A 13,305-nucleotide genomic window follows, 5' to 3' on the forward strand; every position below is an offset into this window, starting at 1 on the left:
TAGTAGAGAATCGAAGCGACTTAGATATGGTGCTATGGACGAATGATGAAAATTAGGTGGACTGATTAGGTAAGGAATGAGGAGGTTCTGCGCAGAATCGGTGAGGAAAGGGATATGTGTGAGACAATTATAAGGAGAAGGGACAGGATGAAGGATGATAGGTCATCTGTTAAGAAATCGGGGAATGACTTCCATGGTACTGGAGGGAGCTGCAGAGGCAAAAACTGTAGAGGTAGAGAGTACATCCAACAAATAACTGAAGATGCAGGTTGCAAGTGATACTCTGTGATGAAGAGGTTGGCACGGTAGAATAACTAGTGGCGGGATGCATCAAACAAGTCAGAAGACTGACGGCTCAACAAAAAAGTCTCTATTTCGAATGTGTATACACTGAAGCTGAACAAGTGACCGGGGTAGTCTTTTTCTTGTTTTCATGTGGTGGAACAAAATTATACCGACTGTCCAGCTGTTTCGCATAGCAATAATGGTTCAAATGGCTCTGAGCACTATGGGACTTAACATCTGAGGTCATCAGTCCCCTAGAACTTAAAACTAATTAAACCTAACTAACCTAAGGAGATCACACACATCCATGCCCGAGGCAGGATTCGAACCTGTCCGTAGCGGTCGCGCGGTTCCAGACTGAACCGTCTAGAATCGCTCGGCCACATCGGCCGGCTTTCGCATAGCACCGTACGTCGTTTGGTGCAAGTGTGCACCAACAGAATAGTTTTTAGGTGAGAATGTGTAAGTCAAACCCTTGTGCCAATTCGTAATACGTGAAATGTCGTTTAATATAGTAGCACTTAAAATACACTAAATTTTATATCAGTGATGTATATAGCTACTGCTTTAAAACTACTGCACAATCACGACCACATAATCCTAAACAGTGCCTTTATTTCCGTTCAAAACAGCTAAGGTTTCATAACCCTGACAACACGGCTGCCGTATTTCCTGTCAAACATTCTGAACAGATAAACCCCCATGCAACAGACACACACAGCATTTGTAAACTGGGACAGAATTTAGCCGCTATTTACAAGAGCGGGCGGACTGTAAACATATGTTCCACCAACAGTGCACTGTGTATATACCTGGTTAGCCGCTAACCCAAATGGCCCATTGCGGACATAAGAAAGTCAAACATTCCGCAAACCCGCCATAATATCTGGACACGTCCGCTGCAGCAAAGCGATGACTGGCGGCATCACTACGAAAACTTCACGCCTTACAAGCACTAGCGGCATACATATGTTATTTAACCGACAATAAACCTGTGAAACCATGTAGGGCAATACGTAGATTCAGATGAAAACATTTCTAAATTGGCTGAATTTTTACTTGTGACGTAATAAAGCAAAGCCTTAAATGACAACACAAATGTCAGCAGCATTGTTGTACAGGCTGATCTGATTCATGAATTTCTTTTAATTATTTGTTTAGCCTCGTTCAGGTAACCATTAAACCACGAACAAAATACTTAAATCCTTTCCTTACATAGTAGGTTCAGACTTGGTACACTACAGTAAAAAAAGAGAGGTTTAGTATTACCCAGAATATGAAAAACACTATCTTATCAAAAGAATACGGATACCAGTTACCGGACATTAATATGGGATGTGTCCACCATTCACCTTTATGACGGATTGAACTCTGCTTGGGGACACTTCCGATGACATGTTTGAATGTCTGTGGAGGAAAGGCAGTCCATTTTTCCAAAAGAGTCGAAACCGGATAAGGTACCGATGCTGGACGCTACGGTCTGGAGCGGAGTCGACGTTCTAACTCAGGTATGGGCAACCTTTGGTGACCCGCGGGCCGTATTCAACACATATTTCAGCTCGCGGGCCGGATTGTCACATGACGTGACAGCACTGCTCCTAACACATAAAGTCAAAACTAATGGGTCTGTGACGTAAATGTTTACGGGGTAACGGACCGCTATGAATGACATCCCTCTCCTAACAAGCCATGCCAACAAATTATGACCCGAAAACGGCATTGTTGAATGTAAGTTTATATTCACCCAGTCTTCATCATTTCATTTACTTACGCGACTTAAACAATGTGTCTTTATCTATGACTTTTTCAACAGGTGGCTTAAAACTTCCATTGGAAAATTTTGCATCACCGTTTGTAAAGAAGCTATGCTCATGACTTGTAAATTAAAGAAACTATGTGAAGATGGGGTACCAGGCATCTTGAAATGTCATGACGGTGAAATAAATTCCTATGAAAGTAACTGGTTGCAGTTAATTCATTACAAATTACCCACAATAACAACAGCTGCAGTGTTCTAATATTTCCACAACAGACAAGAATTAGTTGCTAGTATTTATACGAGAAACAATTGTGCACACGTGAACAGAATGGCGATTTGTCAAACTGATAATAATTGTCCTCACACGCTCAGTACATGTTTGTGATACTGAGAATATTTTGGATGGCACCAGTACTGTTCCTCGATATTTCGAGTATTAACAATAAGATAACATTCGTCCTCAGACGGTCATTACATTAACGTATTGACAATAGCATTAAACGTGTGAAGGCCTCCTGACTTCCGTGTGAAATTTGTATCATTGCTAATGGTATGCACAAATCGTATGTTGTTTACACTGCACGAAAAGGCCGAAACTGCTCACATCAATGACAGCAGAGGTTTTACAGATTGTACGGTCCGTAGGAAGACAGTACTCAGGTGACGCGATAGCAGCGCCTGTAAAGCAAAAGTTCGAAGACATCTGTGACATGCAGGTTTGCAGATAATATTTTTGGACTCACCCCTAAGCTTTTTAAGAGAACATTAATATTATCATGCAGAATGACATACAAAAACTCAGCCATATAGCCGAAAGGAAAATCACCTGGCTTGACAGCAGCTTGCCCAGCGAATAAGGGGGAATTTTATTGTCCGTAACTGTGACGATACACGACACCCCATCTTCAGATGTTTATATGTATTTTCGCACCGTACTTTAACTCGCCGTCTTGGTTCCTTACAATTCACCATAATAACTCATACTCCCAATAAAACTTTTCGAGGTCATGTGATTGTACAGAAACCCATGTGAAACATGGCGACTTTGTCTAAATTCAGTACGCAGAACACACAGATTTTATCATCAGCCATTACGAGAGCTGAAAAGTTACACTTAACAAATGTATTTACAGTGGTTTATTGATTTAAAAAAATATTCAACTGCAGATTAAAATTGTGTGCCCGACCGAGACTCGAACTCGGGACCTTTGCCTTTCGCGGGCAAGTGCTCTACCATCTGAGTCGTGCTTCGGTAACTCAGATGATAGAGCACTAGCCCGCGAAAGGCAAAGGTCCCGGGTTCGAGTCTCGGTCGGGCACACAGTTTTAATCTGCCAGGAAGTTTCATATCAGCGCACACTCCGCTGCAGAGTGAAAGTCTCATTCTGGAAACATCCCCCAGGCTGTGGCTAAGCCATGTCTCCGCAGTATCCTTTCTTTCAGGAGTGCTAGTTCTACAAGGTTCGCAGGTGAGCTTCTGTAAAGTTTGGAAGGTAGGAGACGAGATACTGGCAGAAGTAAAGCTGTGAGTACCGGCCGTGAGTCGTGCTTCGGTAGCTCAGATGGTAGAGCACTTGCCCGCGAAAGTTTTAATCTGCCAGGAAGTTTCATATCAGCGCACACTCCGCAGCAGAGTGAAAATCTCATTCTATCCAACAGCAGATTAATGTGAGCTCTGAGTCTGAATTTTTAACACGAGATTGTTGATATATGGCTTTATGTCACTGATACTGAGTCTTAAGGTATTTTCCAGGCTGTCGACTGTTAACCTTGTGTGAGTGCGTTGTCTTTATTTGTTTTAACAAAACAAAAATGTTGTTCAGACTTACATGTGCTTCCAATAAGACAAATTTTCCTTCTTGCAAATGATCTCAGTTGCAGATACTTCTCTTCGCTCAAATAAGTTTTATAAAATTCGATCAGGTTTACATCTTCAAATTCAGATTTTGAAGACAAATCTTCCTGAAATTCAATAAGTTCCATTTGAAGGTTTCCTCGAGCCTTTCCTACATCAGATATTGTAGGGCTAGCAAATATTGCAAACACGCTGTGAGCATTCTTGAAATCAGAATCAGTTGTGGTAAATTGCACTAATAATGATTTCAGCTCATCAGCATAAGTAACATGAGTTGACACTGTAGGAAAGTGGTAACAGTTTGCAGCTCTCATCTGTATTTCCCACAAGTGCATCTTTGAAAAGCTTTCAGATGGCTGTATAATTCGAGATTTAACTGCCCTTATTTATGGAGTCTGTAATTTGAGTCGTTTAAATGAGCTGTTATGTCAACCAGAAATTCTAATTCACGAATCCATTGGCGTTCATTTATTTCAGCCAATAGTTTCCCTTTGATATAAAATCTGCTATTTCTTGTCGAAGATCATGAAAACGTTTTAGCATTTTGCCCTTACTCAGCCATTTCACTTCGCAATGGTGAGATAAATCTTCATGTTCGGAGCACAGGTCGTCCAAATACTGTTTGATTCGGAAGTGATTTAAATCGTGGGACATAATGAAATTAATGTTCGTGGTAACCACATCCATGAGAGTTTTTATTTTATTTGATTAAGCACACTAATTTTGTTGGTGAAGAATGCAGTGAAGAGTTGTTAAACTTTCTTTTTCAATATTTAGTTCAGAAGATTTTTCATTTATTATGCCAATAAAGCCTTTTCGTGAACCGACCATCGCAGGTGCTCCATCAGAACAAACTCCAGCGAGTTGACTCCTCCGCAGGTTGAAGGTTTCGATGATTTTTTTCAAGATCGTGAAAAACATCTTCACCAGTAGTGATTCCTTTTAATAGCTGTGATGCTAATAATTCTTCCGTTACTGTGAAGCCCACATCTACACTACGAACAAAAATCGCTAATTGAGCTGCGTCTGACAAATCAGTGCTCTCGTCCAAGGTAATGGAGAATGCTGCGATTGTGGCAGCACCATCACGCAAACCAGCCATCATTCCAGTTCGTCGAACCACTGTTCGTCGCGACAAACTTATTTGTTCAAACATTTTTTTTATCTGGACATAGTACATCTGCAGTGTCCAAGAGACACTCCTTCATGAATGCTCCGTCAGAAAGAGGCTTTAATAACTCGACAATGTTTCTACTCACTGTAAAACTAGCTTTAACCAAATTGTCGCACTGTTTCCTCGGTTGTCAAACATTTGCTGTTGCTTGCCCAAACTGGAAATAAATAAGAGAATTTTGTCTTTCTGCTCTTGCATCGTGAGCTGTTGTTGAACAGTGTGTTTCGTAGAAAAGTGCCTTTTCATGTTATATTCATTTACAACAGGTAATGATTCACAGCACAACAAGCAAACAGGTTTATTGTTGTACATTGTGAAAAAGTAATTCTTAGTCCATTTTTCCTTGAACTGACGACATTCAGAATCTACTTTCCTCTTCTTAAAGCGAGACATTTGAGAATAAACTCGACTCACAGAGACAACTGCGCGAAACTAAGAAACGACTAGCACAGAACTTCACGTACGAATTGACAACAGAGAACTAGTGTTTGTTCAGCGACAGCTGCTGCCGTTGTCGAAGTCGGCGCATTTCGGGGGCAGTCGGTAATTTTGGTGGCATTGTTGCCTACTACAAGCGTTTGCGCTCTGTCAGTGTGGAGCACAGACATAGGCCGCAAATAACGTGTGCATTTGACTGCTGTTTGCAGCAGCGGTGGAAGGCACCCCGCTGCACATGCAAGGTGCTAAAGTGCGCGTCATTTATGTTGGCGGCCGAGTTTAGGTTCGTTCTGCGCATCTGACGTCACAAAACACAGTCAGCCAATGAACAGAGAACGACGTTGCCAGATCTCGACTGCAGTGCGTAGCATGGACGAGTGTCTTCAGTATTAGAAACGTTCAGTCATAAATAAAGTAATAGAACAAAAGCAATGTCTTGATAGCAGACTTTCTTTTATAGAAAGTTTGGAAAAAGCGTTCTTTATACCAATTGCTTCATATTCTATTAATTAATTAAACCAAACAAGCAATAAGACTCCTAATTCAGGCGATAGGAAGGAAAGGTATTTGTATCAATCTCACGAACCGCTTTTTCGCACTAAAGAAGAGCGGTAATTGTTTATTTCCTATTGTACTTCGACGAAGTGTGAGTAATTCATAGTCATACCAAAAGTTTGTCAGTATTTTGCGTACCGTGTTAGACTCCTCACTGTGCGCTGTAGGCAGACGATCTGCATTAGCATAATGGTTAAGGTGTTGGACTTCTATGTGAAAGGTCACGAGTTCAAACCTTGTGCGGAACTTGATTTTTTAATTATTTAAAAACAATATCGAAGTGCCTTACTTCATGAATTACGTTCGTTTGAATGCTTTTTTTTTTTAAATTTCTAGTACTTTGTCTCTTCATTAACCCTTTCGCTGCTGCAGACACGTGCTCCCCCCATTCTGCGTCGCGAAAGACGGAATATTTCTCAATATTACGTACGACACCTACGTGGTACTTAAATGAGATATTGTTATACAGTAAATTTTATATGAAATTTAGGTATCTTGTCCACATTTCATTCTCAACATTGTGGCAACTAAAATCGACCATACGGAAATATACGCTATGGACTTCTACCTCTGCAAACTCTTCAAAATTTCGTGCAATGGCTTACTACATTTAATGCTGCATAATAACTGCGTTGAACATCGAAACAAAATTAGGTCATTTATGGGGGGAAGGTATCAGTCAAGAAGACATGTAAAAATCTAATTTTTGGGCCAAATAGTTTTTGTGGAATCGAATAATAAGTGTGTCAAAGCAGTGGGAACACCACATGTCTGCACAGGCGAGCAGTGCAGTGACAAAATCGCGCACAGCGCGGAATGCAGGGAGCACGTCTTTGTAACAGCGAAAGGATTAATGCTGCCGTGGTGGCTTTACTTCATGAACTGCGCGCTCCTCCCTAAACGTAAGCTTGCAAACTAGTTATACTATGGCGCTGCTTCTATTGGCGCGTGCGTCGTGTGCAACTGGCAACGCAGCACTCTCCCGCGTCTGGGCGTGCATGCGCGAACCGCCAAGATAAAAGAATTCAACTATAGTGAGGTATCCGCCGCCTCCACTGCAACAGCTGACGCAGCAACAGCCAGTCACTCTTGCCTGTGTGGCGTCCCTTGCCTTGTAAACACCGGCCATCCGCCACGGCCTGAGTCGTGTCACCAGGCTGCGTTCCGTCTGGCCCGGTCTATAAGCAAGACTGTCACTGGTCTGCATCACGAGCTAGAAAGCTGTACCGAGCCTAGCCGAGCGTTGCCAGGAATACCCGAAAATGTGCCCCAGGAGAAGTACAGAGTGAGCGCCTTGTCCTCTCCCGCGGATATCGTCCGCGTGCCGGATTGAAATTAATTGCGGGCTGGATCCTGCCCGCGGGTCTCCGATTGCCCACCCGTGTTCTTACTCATCCAAGTGGTGTTCTGCTGGGTTCAGGTCGGGACCCTATGCAGACCAGTCCCTTTCAAAAATATGATTATCCACCAACTATTGCCTGCGAGGCTTTATGATCGTCATAGTTCCCGAATATTTCCGCTACTGTACACAGTACTCAACGCAATAAACGTACAGTATTCGTATCCCTCCGCTTTTAGCGTTTTTCTAGCACAAGAAGGGAACCACATCCTGAACACGAAAACCATCGTCTTACCGAAACACCATCTCCTTCGTACTTCACCGTTGGGAACTTCACATAGTGGCAGATAATGTTCTCCAGGCATTCGCCAAACCCAAAGCCATCGGACTGCCACAGACATGGCGTCGTTCATCACTGCAATCGCTCATCTCCAGTCATCCACTGTCCGGTGGCGTGCTCTTTACACCATGCCAAGGGTCGCTTAGCGTTGACTCCAGAAATGTATGATTTATGAGGAGTTGTTCGAGCGCTATATCCAATTATTTTTAACTTCCTAACCACAGTTACAGTTTTAACTGGACTACTGGTAGCACAATGGGAATAATGAGTGATCCATTATTCTGATTCCTTGCGATTTTATACAACTAACCTTGACGGTAGCTATCCGTCAGCAGAAGAAGTCTGTCCGGTCTTGTTTTAGCTGTATTTGTGTTCCCACTTTACAGTCACAGCACCAGCGGTCGACCCGGGCAGCCTTAGTGGAGCTGAAATGTTCCTGATGGATCTGTTACTCAGGAACCTCCAATGACTAGTCCAGGTTCGAAATCAATGAACTCTCCTGACCGACCTATTTTGCTGTTAGCTTCTCTACTCACAATGCAATACTCTCCGCCTAGTACTACACTGGCGGCTTGCCTCTCGTGACTGGCGGTGACAATTGCACATAAATGCAAATACACTACTGGCCATTAAAATTACTACACCACGAAGATGACGTGCTACAGACGCTAAATTTAACCGACAGGAAGAAGATGCTGTGATATGCAAATGATTAGCTTTTCAGAGCATTCACACAGGGTTGGCGCCGGTGGCGACACCTACAACGTGCTGACATGAGGAAAGTTTCCAACCGATTTCTCATACACAAACAGCAGTTGACCGGCGTTGCCTGGTGAAACGTTGTTGTAATGCCTCGTGTAAGGAGGAGAAATGCGTACCATCACGTTTCCGACTTTGATAAAGGTCGGATTGTAGCCTATCGCGATTGCGGTTCATCGTATCGCGACATTGCTGCTTGCGTCGGTCGGGATCCAATGACTGTTAGCAGAATACGGAATCGGTGGGTTCAGGAGCGTAATACGGAAAGCTGTGCTGGATCCCAACGGCCTTTTATCACTAGCAGTCGAGATGACAGGCATCTTATCCGCATGGCTGTAACGGATCGTGCAGCCGCGTCTCGATCCCTGAGTCAACAGATGGGGACGTTTGCAAGACAGCAACCATCTGCACGAACAGTTCGACAACGTTTGCAGCAGCATGGACTATCAGCTCAGAGACCATGGCTGTGGTTACCCTTGACGCTGCATCAAAGACAGGATCACCTGCGATGGTGCACTCAACGTCGAACCTGGGTGCACGAATGACAAAACGTCATTTTCTCGGATGAATCCAGGTTCTGTTTACAGCATCATGATGGTGACATCCGTGTTTGGCAATACCGCGGTGAAAGCACATTGGAAGCGTGTATTCGTCATCGCCATACTGACGTATCACCCAGCGTGATGATATGGGGTGCCATTGATTACACGTCTCGGTCACCTCTTGTTTACACTGACGGCACTTTCAACAGTAGACGTTACATTTCAGAAGTGTTACGACCCGTGGCTCTACCCTTCATTAGATCCCTACATTTCAGCAGGATAATGCACGACCGCATGTTGCAGGTCCTGTATGGGTCTTTCTGGACACAGAAAATGTTCGACTGCTGCCCTGGCCAGCACATTCTTCAGATCTCTCACCAACTGAAAACGTCTGGTCAGTGGTGGCCGAGCAACTGGCTCGTCACAATACGCCAGTCACTGCTCTTGATGAACTGTGGTATCGTGTTGAAGCTGCATGGGCAGCTGTACCTGTACACGCCATCCAAGCTCTGTTTGACTCAATGCCCAGGCGTATCAAGGCCGTTATTATGGCCAGAGCTGGTTGTTCTGGGTACTGATTTCTCGGGATCTATAAACCCAAATTGCGTGAAAATGTAATCACTTGTCAGTTCTAGTATAATATATTTGTCCAATGAATACCCGTTTTTCATCTGCGTTTCTTCTCAGTGTAGCAGCTTTAATGGCCAGTAGTGTACATTCTATCTTGGTGTTGGCAAGTAAAATTCGCACAAAACGAGCACTTGTGCTGGATCACTGTCACACACTAGCGACGTGAAGGAAGTAGGAAGGTGAACGTCATTCACTAGCAGCTCGAGTAGGATTACATCTCTGCGTCAACTGTACATTCTGTGGAAAAAAACGAAGTGATTAATGTCCTCAATGAACTATTTTCGCTGTTACAATCAGTTCTTTATCCTAACTGGATATTCCAAAGAATTTCAGAAAAGTGTTTCTATGATGCGGAAGAAAAATTAATTCTCCAGTTATGAACGAGATAGAAACAAAGAAAGAGAAACTGTCACCGTAAGAGATTCATCAGTGATGTAACGGAAAAGAGAAATTACCTTATGATCCTTCGTGCTGGCCATGTACCTAAAAATATGGGTACTATAGCGAATTCTTTTCTCCATAGAGATACTGTGGTATCGATAGCTACGATGCCACAACTTAGGTGCGCTTCGTAGGTTGGCACTACGAGAGCGGACGAACAACGACGAACACAGCGCCCTCTAGTCGACTCTGTGGATCTCGACGAGCCCCTCTCCACATTCAGCCCATTTGATCAAGAGCAGACGACCTAGCAACTTAGCTTCTACTTGTAGGGAGGCTAGCCATTATAGCCTTTGCCTTTCTAACTTCTAGTACCTGTTAGCTTTGATACATGAAGGGCTTCGCACCTACGTGTTCATCTGTACCAAAAGTTAAGTAATGTGTTCGTATATGTTTATACACCAGTAAAGGTGCTTTAACTTTACTTGCATTACCGAAGTACTTCACCTTTTCCTGCTCCTACTCGCGTCCTTCACTCTCGGCCTATTTTGCACAAGCAGTTCACAGGAGCAGACACACGCGCCGCCTATCCAGGCGGGAAACAAAAGATACAATAATACGTAAGGGTTATAACAGGATGCTAGTTTTGCCTCTATGCTGCAGACACATAAGGGGAAGCATGTGCTCAAGAACAAGCCAAGAACGGGGTCAGAAACGGTACATATTCGATGTACCGTTCTTTCGCTGAATTAGTTTAGACGCTTGTAATGATATTTACTAATACGATTGGGAAACGCACTTCGAAACAAATTCAGCCACTAGATGAATGATAGTTAAACTCAGTGGTCCATCAAGGTAGTTTTCGGTTGGAACATTCAACACATCAGCAGGTTTCACCATTCCTCTTTTGTCTTAGACCAGAACGATTGTTCTGTAGGGCTGTGGAAGGCCTGGGTAGTATAACTTTACTTTTATTTTATGTTATTGTTCTCGTGTTGTTAATTTTTAATTCGAATGCTGAACTGAACGCACAAAATACATACACTGACCCAAACACATAACAGTGACACAAGCAAAATTTGTACGATAGAAAACAAAGAAGAGGTTAGTAGTTCTATTAGAAATTGTCCAGAATATTTATACTGTTTGTTGATTTTCTATTTATTATTTGCTTGCACAGTAATGAAGGTTGCTGAATGAGCATTCACAATAACTTTCTGCTAGAAAATCTTTTAACACTATACGCCATTGAATATATCCGTCTCGTAAATGAACTTATTGTTAATTACGTAAAACTTTTCGTTTGCTTGCAACTGGCTACGATCTCTGGTGTTATTCAAAAGTGAACGACAGTGTAGGTACGAGAAATGTTGGTCTAATTTCAAGTGTGGCAATGTTTCTCAATAAATAGCTTATCTCATCAAATAAAAGAAAAAAGTATGTCTATTGACATATCGACTCCAGATATATCCCTGAACTGATGCGTGCCACTATTTATTTTACTCAGAATCCTATTTGCTGTGAAAATTGTTCCGTGATTAAAGATGAAAGTGAGCTGCTTCTACGTGATGCCGTACTGGAATGGCGGTTGATACTGCAAAATTCTTCTCTGAAACTTAATCCAATGTGAATATTTTCTTGTCTTTACACTTAGTTGTAGATTTAGTTGTAGTTGAGAGGCTGCTTTAGTGTAGCAGTTCCTGGAAAACAAATTTATGCAGAACAGTTTAAGACGGGGTGTTCAGACGGGGTGCACACAGACACCAGTTTATCTATGTTAAGTTTGGAGTTTCATTCATGTTAAGTTCGTACAACCAATCTATATTTGAACAAATGGGCGATTGTTTATTGATTATTAAACAGAAAGAACAGGGCGTCCTCGACACTGTTTATACGAGGGTTGTTCAGAAAGTAAGTTCCGATCGCTCGCGAAATGGAAACCACTGGGAAAATCCGGTACAGCTTTCTTTGGGTTCCTACCAAAATGGATTGTTATACAATCACTTATAGAAAACAACATAACAACCATTATAACAATTATAGTTGTACTAACTACAATTACACTTTATTATTATATATGAATTAGATTTTAAGCTCTAATTATATCATATACCGAAAATTCGTGATCAATAAAGATAAAATTTCAGTTTTGAGTGAACAGTGAGCATGTAAAGATGCGTAGGCAATAGCGTCTCCCGCCAAGTATGACGGCCTGGTTAGAGATTTCGCCTGTGTCATGCAGCCCACATAACACAACAGTCGAGCAGTTTCTTCTTCATGCCAATTCTCGGCCTCACACTGCAGGGGCAATGAAGACGCTCCTGCGGCGTTTCCGATGAGAAGTGTTTGATGACCCACAACACAGTCCGTAATTGGGTCGCCCTCAGTCTCATCTCTGCTCACAAGAACCGCTGGCTATGAAGACAAAATTTTTCGACAGACAACGAGCTGCAGACCAGTGCAGATAACTGGCCGAAAGCACAGGCGGCTGGTTTCTATGACGAGGACATTGGAAAGTTGATACAACACTACGACAAAACTCGAGGTTGGAGCGGCGACTATGTAGTGAAGTAGGTGGAAGGTGTACTTAACTGTTTTATGTAAAACGTTTCTGGTTTTCACTGTTGTTTCCATTTCGCGAGCGATTGGACCTTACTTTCTGGACAACTCTCGTATACGCGATCCAGCCACATTAATGTGACGACCGCCTATGTTCGACGTCAATGTGCTATGACCACTCACAGACAACAGGTGGCAGCACTGGCAGTGGAGGCTATAAGAAGGGCGCCGAGGCGACGTAGAAAAAAGTGTAGACGTCGTCGTAATGCGGGAACGGGGTGATTTACGAGGGTAATCCCAAAAGTAATGTCTCCAGCTTTTTATAAGTACATAGTCCTGTTTATTTCTACAGTGGTTTACATCAGTTTACAGCTTGAACATTTAGCTATTTTTCGACATAGTCACCATTTCTGTCGATGCATTTTTGTAGACGCTATGGCAGCTTTTTTTATGTCCATGTCATACCAGCTCGCTGCCATGCTGTTCAGAAAGTTATGAACTGGCGTGGTTCTTCCTTGGTCTCAGGTGCAAAATGGTATGCCCAGGTTTCGTTACCCGTGACAATTGAGTCCAGAAAGTTGTCCTGTTCGGCTGCAAGGCGGTGAAGAAATGCGCAGGAAGCATCAACTCGTTGCTGCATGTGGTCCTCAGTCAGCATGCATGTCACCCATCTTGCGCACACCTTCCGG

Source organism: Schistocerca piceifrons, chromosome 2 (genome assembly GCF_021461385.2).
Source record: "Schistocerca piceifrons isolate TAMUIC-IGC-003096 chromosome 2, iqSchPice1.1, whole genome shotgun sequence".
Classification (NCBI taxonomy): Eukaryota; Metazoa; Arthropoda; class Insecta; order Orthoptera; family Acrididae; genus Schistocerca; species Schistocerca piceifrons.